Source organism: Topomyia yanbarensis, chromosome 3 (genome assembly GCF_030247195.1).
Source record: "Topomyia yanbarensis strain Yona2022 chromosome 3, ASM3024719v1, whole genome shotgun sequence".
Lineage (NCBI taxonomy): Eukaryota > Metazoa > Arthropoda > Insecta > Diptera > Culicidae > Topomyia > Topomyia yanbarensis.
In genome coordinates this window covers 177969477-177983369 of record NC_080672.1, presented here as the reverse complement: position 1 = coordinate 177983369, position 13893 = coordinate 177969477, and the positions used below count along the sequence as shown (strand labels likewise).

At 38.8% G+C, this 13893-nt stretch overlaps 3 long non-coding RNA genes across 3 annotated transcripts; 2 read left to right on the top strand and 1 right to left on the bottom strand.

The window, feature by feature from the left end:
- Window positions 1-404: 404 nt before the first annotated feature.
- On the bottom strand, window positions 405-1689 carry LOC131693356 (uncharacterized). Its single transcript, XR_009306223.1, has 3 exons — window positions 1488-1689; window positions 1361-1430; window positions 405-1283 (listed from the first exon to the last, which is right to left on the bottom strand). It is a non-coding gene; the product is annotated as an uncharacterized LOC131693356 (long non-coding RNA).
- A 1915-nt stretch (window positions 1690-3604) lies between these two features.
- LOC131693354 (uncharacterized) lies at window positions 3605-4951 on the top strand. Its single transcript, XR_009306221.1, has 2 exons — window positions 3605-3935; window positions 4053-4951. It is a non-coding gene; the product is annotated as an uncharacterized LOC131693354 (long non-coding RNA).
- Window positions 4952-7012: 2061 nt separating this feature from the next.
- On the top strand, window positions 7013-10946 carry LOC131693355 (uncharacterized). The gene is made up of 5 exons (XR_009306222.1): window positions 7013-7068; window positions 7132-7409; window positions 7767-8169; window positions 8706-9122; window positions 9181-10946. It is a non-coding gene; the product is annotated as an uncharacterized LOC131693355 (long non-coding RNA).
- Window positions 10947-13893: the final 2947 nt, after the last annotated feature.

The following is a 13893-nucleotide window of genomic DNA, read 5'->3' as shown; positions in this document are numbered from 1 at the left end:
GAAAATCGTCAACCTGATCCCGGCCCGGAGGGCCGAGTGTCATATCCCATCGGAAAATCGATGTATGTATGTGTCAAAAAATGTCACTCATTTTTTCTCAGAGATGGCTGGACCGATTTGCCCAAACTTAGTCTCAAATGAAAGGTGCAACCTTCCAATCGGCTGGTATTGAATTTTGTATAGATCGGAGTTCTGGTTCCGGAATTACGGGTTTAAGAACGTGGCAACACAGAATTTGACGAAAATTCACTTTTTTGGATTTTAGCGCATTTTTGCCTTTCCCATATAGAAAGGTTATGCAATGTGTTACCCCCTCGGCTACTCTCTTTCTATGCTCAGTGAGTGGGGAAATTATGCTCACAGGGTCGTTTATTCTGACCGCAGTCGTTCTAACCAAAACGCTTGTTCAGAGTACGGGAACGTTAACAGGGGGTTTAATCACTATCGCAAGACGATTCACATAGGTGAAAGGATATTCAAGTGGTCTTTTTTATAAATTCGTCAAATTACTACGGATGTTTGATCTTCCAAGGTGGACTATCGGAGGCGAGGGCTGGTGATCCCTTTTGGATCCGGAATGCGAATACTAATCGGTTGACGAAGCAAATGTAACGTCTAATGTCTAATCAATCACTCTAACAATTTTCATCATCTATAACAATTTATTGCCCTACATATTAGCCTACATTTGTGACGGTTCAATCTGTACTTGCGGTTTTAATGTATACTAGAACTGTGCCTCCGGTCGGAGGTCAATCGATGCAGCGTTACGTTTACGGATCCGATGCTTTCAGGCGATAACAATATTGATCAGCGGGATAACCCACTGGGCGACGATCTGGATACACGGCGATTTCTGATTGAAAACCTCCTGTGATTTGTTGGGTGTTTGCTGGTGGTTTTAACGATGACAATAGCGGTGGAACGTACATCGGACGCTGGGTTGGTTCGGGTGGTTTTAACTGTTGAAAGGCTGGTGAGCGGTACCTGTGATTCTGGTTCCTTCAATCACCGATTTCTTGCTGGGTATTGATGGTGTGAAACGAAAACACAATAGACGCTCTCCCAGAAGCAGGAATCTAATTTTCTGTCCGTTTTTCTCCTCGCACTACCCCGAGTGACGCAAGGGGATGCGGATTAGTACCTTCCAGGCGATTGTGGTGGAACCAACGTGGCTTATAATTTACCACTCGAACCTAGCCTTCCGAACCGCGTGGATGTTACGTAGATGCCACGTTCCGGGATTTTCTAGCGGGAAACAATAAAAGGCCCGCTCGACGGACCTGTCGAGCAGTGGATTAGTACACATACCGTCATTTAATATTTTATCCTTCTATCTTTTGTTTAATTTTATTCTTACCTTTTATCAATTTTTTATCACTTTTCCCTATCTAAATCCACTATCTTGTAGCAATAATTATCTTTAAGAACTATAATAAGGAATATTTAAATAATTTTACACATATATACACATATAAATATTTTACCAAATCTAATCTCCTATTATATTTTTAATTCAACCACGTTTTCAACTTTTCTTCCTCAACCTATATGAGGCACTATTAACCTCCAAACTTAGTTCACGACGCGCACTTCTTACTCCTGCAATAGTCACGGACAGAAAGAACAAACATCAGTTTTCAACTCTTCAGGTCAAGTCGGATTAAATTTATCTTGAAAAAAAACCGGAAAATCTATTAATCTTAGATCAATATATCCTGGCAACCATAATACCAGATGAGACGTCTGCGATAGGGCAGGGGATATATATCCAAGATTCAAACCTCCCTGAACTAACGCTGGCTATAAGAACATTCTGAACATCACAATCCTGTGAAACAAATATTTTCCTCAACATACGTCAGAACATGCCCGCAACAAAACACAAAATGAGTTCCTGAGTATTATCGGGTAACAAACCAGCTTGTGGTGAGGCACAAGCATCTTTACTTGGAACCAGCGGTTACAATACCCCACTGACCAACTTTAGAAAGAGTAAATTCTTGTACATTTCCGGAAAATCTAATTACCTGTCCACAATTTTGCATTAATCAAAAAGGTGAGAGTTCCGAAACAAAACATTAATTTCAATTTCTCATCATCTCCTTTTCATGAAAATGTGAGATCCTGACCTCGACCAACCACGCTGAGTGGTTCCCGCCGGTCTCTACTTTTATTCAATACAATGTCTAGGTACCTAACTGTCAAATCCATTCTGCTCTGTTTTTACAATACCCAGTTAAGCTCAGCCGGAAATGAACTGGAATTCCGGCTGGTTCCAGTTCGCATTCCGGCTCCAGTGACACAACCGATTCTAGTTAGAATCGGTTGTGTCACTGGAGCCGGAATACGAACTGGAACTAGCCGGAATTCCAGTTCAGTTCCGGCTGAACTTTACTGGGTAGGTTTGTTCCAGTACACGGAAGTTACACGGAAATTCTTGCTCCTTATCACTCCGGTTTGCTACCAAAAGAAGAAAAAGGGAAGAAGATAATACAGGAACGTTTTTCTCCCTATTTGCTCCGGAGTACTTCCAGTTTCTCCTTGTACTGGAACAAACCTAATCTGTCGCTCGCAAAGAGGCCCAAAGTATTAGAAGAAATTTTTAATTTTCATCAATTTTCTGAAAGATTCGTTTTGGTGCACGCAAAACTAGCTGATTTTGGAAGTTATTATTCATCAGATTTAATATCACTCATGAGTTATCGTTAATCGGCTGCGGAATAATTCAGAAGATCAATTAAATTTTATCTCTTCGGTAAGTATGCTTTATTTAATGTTACCTTTTTCTTTTATTTTAGGTTGTCAGGTTTCATGTCAATTGCGGAGAAAATTCCAAGTGATTTGCCAGTATCGTCAGCCAGCTCATAAGAGCTCGTGCCGACTCGGGCACGTACCGTACATGGCACATATAATGGACCCAGTTTGGCGTTGTAGTTATTTGGGGCCGACGATAGGCGGTAATTCCTTTTCAGGACCTTTTGTCCGACCGTATACGTTGGAGTCTTCCCCGTAGCCCGTAAATCGTAGTACTTTTTATTTTTTTTCGTAATCTTTCTGTAAATTTTTGGATACGATGTTATAAATTGTTCTGTCGATTTCCAGTTTCCTACCCCACCTCTCCTCTTCTGAAACCACCTCTTCATCCTTATCCATTCTGTGTTCATCCCCTTTTTCTACTATCTCATGTCCGAACAGTATCCTGTAGGGGCTAAAGTGGGTAGCACTGTGGGGAGAATTATTTAAAACGAATTCAATTTCTGATACTCGAGTGTCCCACATTTTGTGGTCCCGACGGACATATGTTCGTATACATGAATTTATGGTACGGTTCAGTCGCTCTACGGGATTTGCCTGGGAGTGATGACGGGAGTTAGTCCAATGTTGCACTCGGTATTTTTCCAGGAATTTTTTGAAATTATTTGAAAGGAAAGAAGTGGCATTGTCGGTGATGATGGCCCTTATTACGGGTATCACTTCACGGTGTAAACGAAGTGAAGTGATCAACACCCTATTCCGGGTGTCACCTTCGTGATAAAATGTGTAGAGTTCATTCGAAGTGACAACTTGAATGAACTCGGTGTTATTATGAACGTCACGTCACGATCACTTTGTCGAAAAAAATGACACTTCGCGTGTATTTTTTCCACCAACATTTTTAAAGGTGAAAACCAGTCACGTAGAGTGGAATAAGTCTAAAGTTTGAATTTTTTAATGCTTTTTTATTATTATTGTAAATCTATGAAGTGCTTCGCAAGAAAAAGCCGAACAAGCGACAATTTGGCTGACTTGTTGATTTTGTCAACAATCCCGAACTAGCTAGAGGAAGCTAGTATATAATTTCGACGGAATTGATACCTTCCCTTTGGTGAACTATTACGGATTCATTAAACAACTTGGGTCCTCGCACCCGTGCCGTTGCAACCTGGCAATAGGTAGGTTCAACTGTTTTGGTTGTATTGTTTCCTCCTCGCATGTATTTGCAAGGATCGAAGATTCTAATCGATGCATACAAATATCCTCTTTTATTGTTTTTTTTGTTGTCTTTTTAGTTCTGTCATGTATTATCGGTCGATAAATTGACAAGCGTAAGCGTTTACTGTCCGCGGTTTAAGAAACGCGCTCGACGTGAACATGGCTGTTGGCCTGCCGGGTGAGTTCCATCGAGTCCATAATGCAGCCGGAAGTACAGCGACATGTGCCTAGATATGTTGAGAGCAGCTGTTCAACAACGGTATCCACATAACAAACTGCGGTAAATTGCGTGTGGATCACCAAGATTTGCGGCAGGTTCCGGGAATCGAAAGCAGATGTTTTTGGACGTGCGGAATTCATACGCACCCTTATTCTTGTTTACGACGAATGCGAGATTCGTTCGAAAGTGGTTTGTATTCCCGTTTACGACAGCAAAATCAAATGCGCTTACTATTCGTTCGAATCGCTTTCGAACGAATCTCGCATTCGTCGTAAACAAGAATAAGGGTGACGTTTCGATGCGCGGAGTCAGACCGGTCCGACTCAATCTGTCAATAGCCTTTCTACTGCTCATGTACTGTAAACGGCAAAAGCAAATGGAATTGTTTTCAACCAAAAAAATGTAAAAATGTGGGACCGGTCGATGAACTCAATGAGCTTTGCAATGTTTCTTAGTTCGGTAGGAAAACCCATTAATTCGATGCGCAGAAACAAGGACAAGTTGGGACTTTATTCGAGGTGATGCAGATATTGGTTAGTTTTGTGCAAACATTCTTAACCAATGCCATACAATAGGGGAACTAGGGGTTATTAAGATCGTGGGGATAATTCAGAGCCCCTCGATTTCTCAAAAGATAGTTCAGATTGTTCTACTCGTTCTGCTAGAAACTATCTACATTAGTCAGACTCGGCATGGCATAAATCGATCTTTAGATGTATTTGAAAAAGCGAAAATAAAGGACTGCGAATTGAAGAATTGTGTTGTTTTGAACATGTTGGTTAATAACAAAAACTTTACATCATGATGCATCAACAAATTAAGCGAATTCGACCATCACAAAGTTGTGTCGAATGTAATCGATTATGTTTATTATGGATTGACCTTAACGCAACGTTCAAGCCACCACCTGGAAATTTTAATCAAACCTGCTTTCCCTAGCTATTTCGGGCTTTAATTAGTAAGGGGATGGAAGATGAAGTATATTTTTCAATATTAAGAGACATAGTACTCAAAAGAGAGCAAGGAGTGGATGGAAGAAAGTTTAGAAAAGCGTGGGATAGAGTCATATGAGCAAGCTTAGAGTTTCCCATTGACTTGTCTGCTACCGCAGGAGATTCGGTTCCGACTACATGAAGTACAAAGTTACTTTACGCTCTAATGCCAAAATATCTTGACTCCTGCGGTGGCAGACAAAAGGTTAAGTCGCCGGGAAACTCTAAACTTGCTCATATGACCCTATTCCACGCTTTTCTAAACTTTCTTCCTTCAACTCCTTACTCTCCAATAAGTACTATATGGCTCTTAATATGGAAAAATATACTTCATCTTCGAGTCCCTTGCTAATTAAGTACCGTTACAACAGTTGCAAAATTGACTCAAAAGGTCGTTAATAAAAATGGAGAAAAACTTCGCGCTTCTTCATCATAGAATCGACAAGGCAGGCTAATTCTCTCTTGTTCGTCTTTTTCGTGCTAAGCTGTGTGAAAATATTAAAAAAAATCCAATTCAGAAATGTTTTTATTTTACGTGACTGAAATTCACCTTTGATGATGGCGGAAAAAATACACCGAATGTGTAATTTTTTCGACTAAGGTTATTCCGAACATCACCTCACTGTCACTCTCACTTCACGGTGTTCATTTTAATCACTTCACTGTAGGTGACAACGGTAATAGGTAAAAACAAGTGAAGTGACGTGTAAGTGAAGTGAAAGTGAACGTGTAAGTGAGAACGGTAATAAGGGCCGATGTATACTGGGGTGGAATACCTTCTGAACCAATTTTCTTCCAAAATTTGAATGACTTGTGGAGCAAAAATTTTGCGCAGGGGAACCAAGAGACAGTCACCCTTATTCTTGATAACGACGTTATTGAAATTCGATCGAACGCATGTTTTCGAACGAGTTCGAAATTCCAACTAGTTTCGTTCGAGCCGCGCGATTCGATCGACTTAACTCGAGAATAGTGTTACCAGATAAAACAACATTCGAACCTCGCAACTAGCATAGACCCATCGAACTGCGTTGGTATTGCCCAGTTTTGACGTTTGCATTGGGAGGCAAACAAACCGCTTCTGGGTTTGAGGGGAGAGCGGTGGTATAAAAATGCGAAATCTCAGTGTGTGTATTTGAAACGTAAAATACCTTAATACGTCAACACAAAAATGTTTTGGTTTGTTTAATTTATTGGAACTGTCATTAATAAAATCCAGCAAATAAACCGGGTCTGATAAATTGGATCGTAACTTCGACCGTGAACCGGGCGATATTCATCTCCGCTTCGTGTTTCCGTTGGTATATCCTGACTGTATCCGCAAGTACAGTAAGAACCAATCTTTGAACACATCCAGCTCCAGTTAGCGGAAGTTTGGTCGTGTGAAGCAACACCGTACCTACCCCTGTTTGCCGAAGTGTTTCGTATACAGTACGTTTTTGGTCAAAAAGGCGCCAATATGATTAATACGTTGGAATTTAAGGAATCATCTAAATTGAAGGGATATTTACCAATAGGGATCTTTAGGGGTGTGCGTGTTAAGGCATATTCTGATGCAGATTAGTACCGTGAGTTAATATCTCAGGTCTTTTTAAATTTTTTGGCCCGAAACTATTGAAAAAAACATTTTTTAGTTTGTTTCCTTTTAGGACAATAAGCCGTATGAATAAAAAGTAGCATTTGCTCCGAACAAGTTTACTCTACTCGATTTTGAGCAAAGTAAACTCTTGTAGCATTTGCTCAACTTGATATGAATAAAAGCTTACTTTACTCAGTTTGGACTGTAGCAAGTTCGAAATTCGAACAAAGCATTTACTCCGTCATTAATCTGTCAAACTGGTGGCTCAAATACAGAAATACAGTCGCAGTGCAATTGAAATGGTGAGATGTACATATTTTTATTAAAAATTATATAAACTATACTCATACAATCATTTTTCTTAGGCTTCTGATTTCTGTTGAGTTCTACGATGGACACGAATCAAATGAGGGTAACAAGGTTAAACTTTAGCTGCCGTATGATGGACCCGTTCGTACATCCGTTCCGTATTTACAACACGTTAATGCGGATTTCGTTTGCGGTGCTTCGTGGAATATAACTGTCTCGAATAGGAAAATACCCTTATGAAAGATGTTGAGGTTCAACTCAACTCGTCAAGGAAGATAAACATTTATATTCAAAACAGTTTTGAGGAAAAAGATCTATTAGCAAGAGGAGAAAGGTAAGTGGAAGCAGCTCACGAGTCAGGAAAACGCCATCCAGAAAATTTTGAAGAAGAATAATATATACAGACTAAAGTGACAATTTGTTCCAATTCCAATGCAGTTGTAAACATTTGCTGCGGAATTTGATCTCTACATGAACATGTCACGTCTTTATTATTTCATGCTGATTTCTTTTTTTGGATCCAGGTCACAGTAGGTTCACTCCACTGTTTACAAATTCCTTACGAAAATGACAGTTTCGAGCGAACATATCCTGACCCGGATTCAAAAAAGAAACCCGTCATTAGTTTCATTAGTATTACTACAAACAAAGATAATTGAAAAACATTATTTTGTTCTCCTGTTCTGATTAGCTCCAGCCAATGATGATACGGCTGCAAAAGCTACACCAAATATTCAAACAGCAAAACGGAATGCACAGCGTCGAGTTCACAGCAATGTAACTAAATCACCAAATTTTGAAAATATCGTGGAGGAACTATTTTTTCTGCAGGAAGTAACGCAAATTAGTTTTTTCTAAGAATCCAGATTTTATACAAGAAGTGGTTCGTTGGATGTAACCGTTATTTAGCAGGCGGGTTCGTATATCGTGTTGCTGATGTTCCCATATATACAGCACTGTCCTTCAAACGAACGCTGTCGTCGGGAAATGAGTTTTTGCCAGTTCCGAAAATGATGCAAAGAATCTCTGAACAATGAATGGAAGGCAAACCTAGGCAGCTTACAGAACCGCAAAAAGTGAACCAATGGAAAGAGGTATGAAAACTTAAGTGACTAGAGCAATAAAGAGCTACCATGTTCCATTTTTAATTGTAAACGTTTATAGCTTAGAATTATACCAATTTATTTACAGCCAATAGCCATTCAGTATTGGAAATGGACATAGTACTTCTTTGTTATTCTAGTTTTTACTAAACACAAACAAATAATGAAAACAAAATTATGTTTGCTTAGGATTACAATTCATTCCTATATAAGATATTAAACAATAAATTTAATTTGCGCTTATCTGAGGCTTAAAAAAAGAGATAATAACTACTAGAGGGAGCAAAGCGCTACTGTCTCCATGCATTCACGCACTGAAGCATGGGGTCTCGCTCTAGCATATTTCATCCCATTACTTTGCCATGTGTGTACCCGGGGCAATATGTGTCAAACTAATGGGCCTAGAATATGTAAGATCAAGATAATAAACCACCAGTGTTAATAGCGGCATGCGACCTGTAGTAGGTCCAAACTCCTTTCATAAAAATCAAAATACTGTACTAAATTCGCTTTCTTACCCTATTCAGGTTAATTCCAGCCACTGTCAATTTCCAGAAAAATGCACTGATGTTAACCACTTACGGCCAATTTCTTCACTGGATGAAAACCGGTTTTCGCTGAAAACCAGTTTTCAGGTTTCTGGTGACCACTTAGCCGAAAACCGGTTTTCAACGAAAACCGGTTTTCATCCAAGTGAAGAAATTTGACGTTAACGTAGTCGTCTCTGGATTCGATTCCTTTGTGCCTTATCGTTTGGCTATCCCATACGAGGAAAAGTGCCTGGGTGTTGTCATTTGAGTTTGGCCAGCGCGATTTTCATTGAATGTGCTTCGAGAAACAACGACAGATCAATGAAAGGCATTTTCAGTGTCGAGTTGACGAGCATGTACCTAAGCAGGTGTACGATACCAACCAACTACAATGGTACATGGCTGGAATAACTGGTAACATTTGTCGAAATATTTATTTTTAAATAATATATCGCAAAAATACTAATTTTAGGATCAACCTGTTAAGGTATTGCTATACGAAAATATACAGAAGGTTGAGAAGCTGTCATTGACATTTTCGTAAATAGTTACGTCTTCTATACCTAAATATAATGGAAGCTTCGGCCAGCAAAGAAAAACGTTTGCCATCGTCGCGTAACGACATCTGTGAAACCGTCAGTTCCAATATAGTGGAAATCAGGAGCCATAACTACAACGACGGCAAACCTAACAGCTACCAAGTGACAGTAGTAATCGATAATTGACGAGAAAGCCCGAATAAGCATCACAACAAAAAGAATTATAACTAGTAGAGGGAGCAAATCGCTGATGTCTCCATATATTTACAGACTAAAACTTGTGATGTCGCTCCATCACGTTGCATCTCATTACTTTGACAGGTCTAGCCGGCGCAATAAATGTAAAACTAATAGGCTTATTATATGAAGGAGCGATGTGATAAACCATCAGTGCAACCAGTGGCATGCGCCCTCTAGTAATTATAATCTCTTATCACAATGCTGGCTATGTTTGGAGCTAGGAATTGTATTTTGGTTCCATCTAATAATAAGGGCCGTTCTTTGTTTGCTTGCTCTTTCGCTTTTTACGGCGTTACTAGTAAACTTTGAAAACTTTATTCAGTATATATCGAAAAATGATGGTTTCAACTAGCTAATTATGCAATGTATGGAAACGCAAATGTAAAATTGACCCAGTAATTCCCAGCAGAGAAAGTAAAAAAAGAGAGGCTCTCTTTTGATCAGACCTATTGAATACACTGAAGTCTTTTTTATGCGTTTTTTATGTGACTTTTTTTATGCGGATTTTCAAAGTTATGCGGTTTTTTTATGCGGATTTTCAAAGTTATGCGGTTTTTTTTATGCGGATTTTTTTATGCGGTGCGTATCCCCCGTATAAAAAAAACTTCAGTGTAGTCTTCATTCCACAATTTTGCAGTATACCAAGCCGTATAGTTTGTGCCATGTAAGGGTTTTGTGCCTGGTATTTATCATGCAATAAAATTTTCTCGTATAGTATAGTATAATACGTATAAACATAGTGAACTATTCAATGTAATCCCCAGGCATTTCCCACATTCAATAATACCAATGGTTTTCAACCGGTGGTGAATTAGACTATCAAGCAAAATACGGTGTTAAATGGCAGTACTTTTCGAGCCCCAGCTTGATCGGAATGATATTTGATGCGCTCTTTGTTTGCTTGGCTGATCAGCTGTTCTTTAGAAAACTTGTGAATAGCTGATCAGCCAAGTAAACAAAAAGCGCAGCAAATGTCATTCTGGTTAAGCTGGGGCTCGGAAAGTACCACTATGTAACGTATGTATGTATCAATAAAATAATAGTAACAAATAGTTTTTTGTTCATAATAAACACGTGACTATTGAAAGTACTGGGCACTTTTTGGACCTCAACAAATGCAAACTAACAATTTGAGTTTATGGGGCCCAAAATGGGAATTTTTCAAAGGTGAGGGAAAATAAGCTGAGTTTTGATGAAAATTTACAGTATTTCAAATATATTAAGATTATTGCGTTTGTTAGGATCAGATTGTGCACTTTAAAACATGAAGTTGTCTGTAATATTTAAAAAATACATGTTTTATTTGTGGTCGCTAATACGCCAAACTTTTTTCGTGCCTGTAAGGCAGTTGCAAATAAGTTACCACCAATGGTTAGTGCCTCTAAGGTAGTGGCAATTATATTGCTACCAACGTTTTGGACCTCTTTAACTTTATTGCCACCAAGATTAATTAATATAAGGGTCCATCCATATACCACGTGGCCAATTTAGGGGAGGGTAGGGGTCACGCGAAAGTCCACGCTTGTCCATGGGGAGCTGGGTGGAGGTATTGGCAATGTCTACGTGGACTTTTCATTATATTTTTGTCTTTTATAGAAAAGGAAATAAATTTGTATCGTCATTGATGTGAATGCTTACCTTCAATTTTTTTCAAGATTTTGATATAGTCAAAGCACTTATAACAGCATAGTGTGTGATGGTAATAATCATCAAAACAAATCAGAGGAAATCGTGCGAAAAAATCCGAGAATAATTTTTCTATCTGAATCACTTGATTCAATCTTCTGTATCATAGTCAAATCTCACTAATTTTGGATTTGAAAGCTTTGAAATTATGGGCCAATTCAAGAATCCATAGGTTACTTCAATTTTATGTTGTAATGATGAATCTTTAAAACGTAAATATCACTAATGTCGTCAATGTCGTCCAGAAAGGAGAGATATTTCCATGGAAATTTCACAAAAGACTAAAGAAGTGTATGATATTCGGTGGTTGAAGTTAGAACGATTTTCATTAAGTCCTTCTTCGCCAAAGTAGTTTAACACAGAAAATTTTTCTGAAAACCAATTTTTATGAAATTGTTTGAAAAAAAATTTGGAAAGTCCACGTGGACATCGTAAGGAGGGGGTAGGGGTACAGGAATTGTCCACGCTTGTCCACGGAAGCGGGAGGGGGTTTGAAAAGAAGGATTTTCTGTCCACGTGGTATATGAACGGCCCCTAATTTTGCGAAAAAAAATTCGCATGTGTGTTAAATTATGTAAATTTTGAATATTATCATAGTATATGTAGCCTAATTTTCACGGCCTTATAAAGGGTTAAGTTTTATTGGTCAATATGTATAACTGTCAACCACACACTTAACGAGGTTCTGCCCTACTTTTTATATTTTGGCTTAAGATAAAATAATAGACACTAGAGTCTATCCCAGTAAAGTTCAGCCGGAATTCTGGCTGGTTCTAGTTAGTTAGAATCGGTTGTGTCACTGAAGCCGGAACACTAACTAGGTTTTGGGTGAGAGCTTTACTGCCTATAATCGCAAGTCAGTCCCATGTAGATATGGAATCCCATAGAGCATGGGACTGACTTGCGATTATGGGCAGTTTACAAAAAATAAGGAAACCTGCGTGAATGTGTTTCTATATGTGGCCATGTTTGTTTTTCTGTTTATCTGTGATGCTATTGCAAGAGAGACAAATTGCATTATCGTGACCGAACGATCCGGGTGCTCTGAATCATTTTTTGTAGATTTCCAGTTCACTCGTTCTTGGTTTGTAATACTCCATGCACATCGAACGTCCACCACACGCACTTCTTTCTCGATTGCACGCAGTTAACGATTATTTAGTTAACTACACCACTGAGAACTGACATACAAGTAGAGTTTTCAACTTGTGTAAGAAATTAAACTGTCGCTTTGAAATGACAACAGCAAGTAGCAACTTGCCACCGGTCGGCGCTTCGATCGGCCAGCAATCGCTATACGGGATTTGTATGCAAACTTGGATACAACTGTGACTCACGCAAACCTGTATACGATGGTGATTTTCAACGCATTTTCATTTAAATTTTTACACAGGTTTTTCGGGAAAGTTTGTTCTAGCTTATATGTCTGTTCTCTGTGACTACACTAACTAGAGAAAGTCTTATTCGCAGCCGCAACATGTAACTAATATCGCTATCATATGTGTCCCAAAATATTTGAATTCTTCGACAACTTCGTACCATACTCGATCTACGATCCGTCCTAATGCAGAATAAGACCCTTAATAGTGTAGCCCTACGTCAATACTTCGTGCAACCACATAGGGTTATTCTTTGAAGTGTTACATTTCTTATAAAATAAATAATTGGAATCCGCTCAAACTTTCAATATCTGTCTCCGAGGCCCGAAGGGTCGCGTCCTTTATACCAATCGACTCAGCTCTTCGATTTGGGACTATATCTATGTGTGTGTATGTATCTAGAAATAAGACCAAAAACATGCAATCATCGATTAACGTAAAAACGGCTAAGTTAAGGTCAATAGCATCTTCGGAGAGTTTATTGGATGTAATATACCTTTTCTTTTGATATTGCGTTTTCACAGATTAATCCCCCTATAAGTGAGATATTTTCATAAAATTTCTTTGATGTGGTTATATTGAGATGATGTCTTGAGCAAATTTATAGCTCTTTCTATTGCAAACATTTTAGCTAAAGACACCAAGTGTCTATTTGGTATGCCTTAAAAATTATAGCATGTTATTTATTATTCAATATAGTAATGATCCGTTTAAATATACCAGAAACCGGAAACGGTTATTGCATTTACGCCGAAATTTTGGCACAGTTCCAAACCAAATCTCGTCTGGTTTCAACTGGGATATAGCTATATCAATCCGATTCCGGATCCAGTTGGGAAATCTGAATGGATTCAATACGGATTCCAGTTCAAATGGAACAACCGATTCCGACTCAATTGGTTTCGAAATCTGTTGTTGCATTTGAGCTGGAATCCATACTGAATCCATTCAGGATTCCAAACCGTTTCCGGATGGACTGCGCAATACCGATCAAGCATTTTTTTCAGGGATGGAGATACGTATGGATAGTCATCTAAAGAGTGAACATTATTGATGTGCACTTCCAGAATTGTCGTTCCATAAGATTCCTCTAGGAAGAAATGACATCGATAACTACGTCCATGCCAGTGATGTTTGCTTGTAATTCATGTTTGATATTGGTGGAACTTTGTATAGGAACCGAAGTTGGCACTTATTTCATTAGTACGGCATCTTGCCTGTAATGAATCGCGGAGTCTCGAGATTTTTTTCTGCTGTCGAATCCTTTGTAACAAATTTTGCACTACATTGCATATTTTTCTCTTGACAATGCTAATTCGTGTCCCGAAGAAAATAATCCAC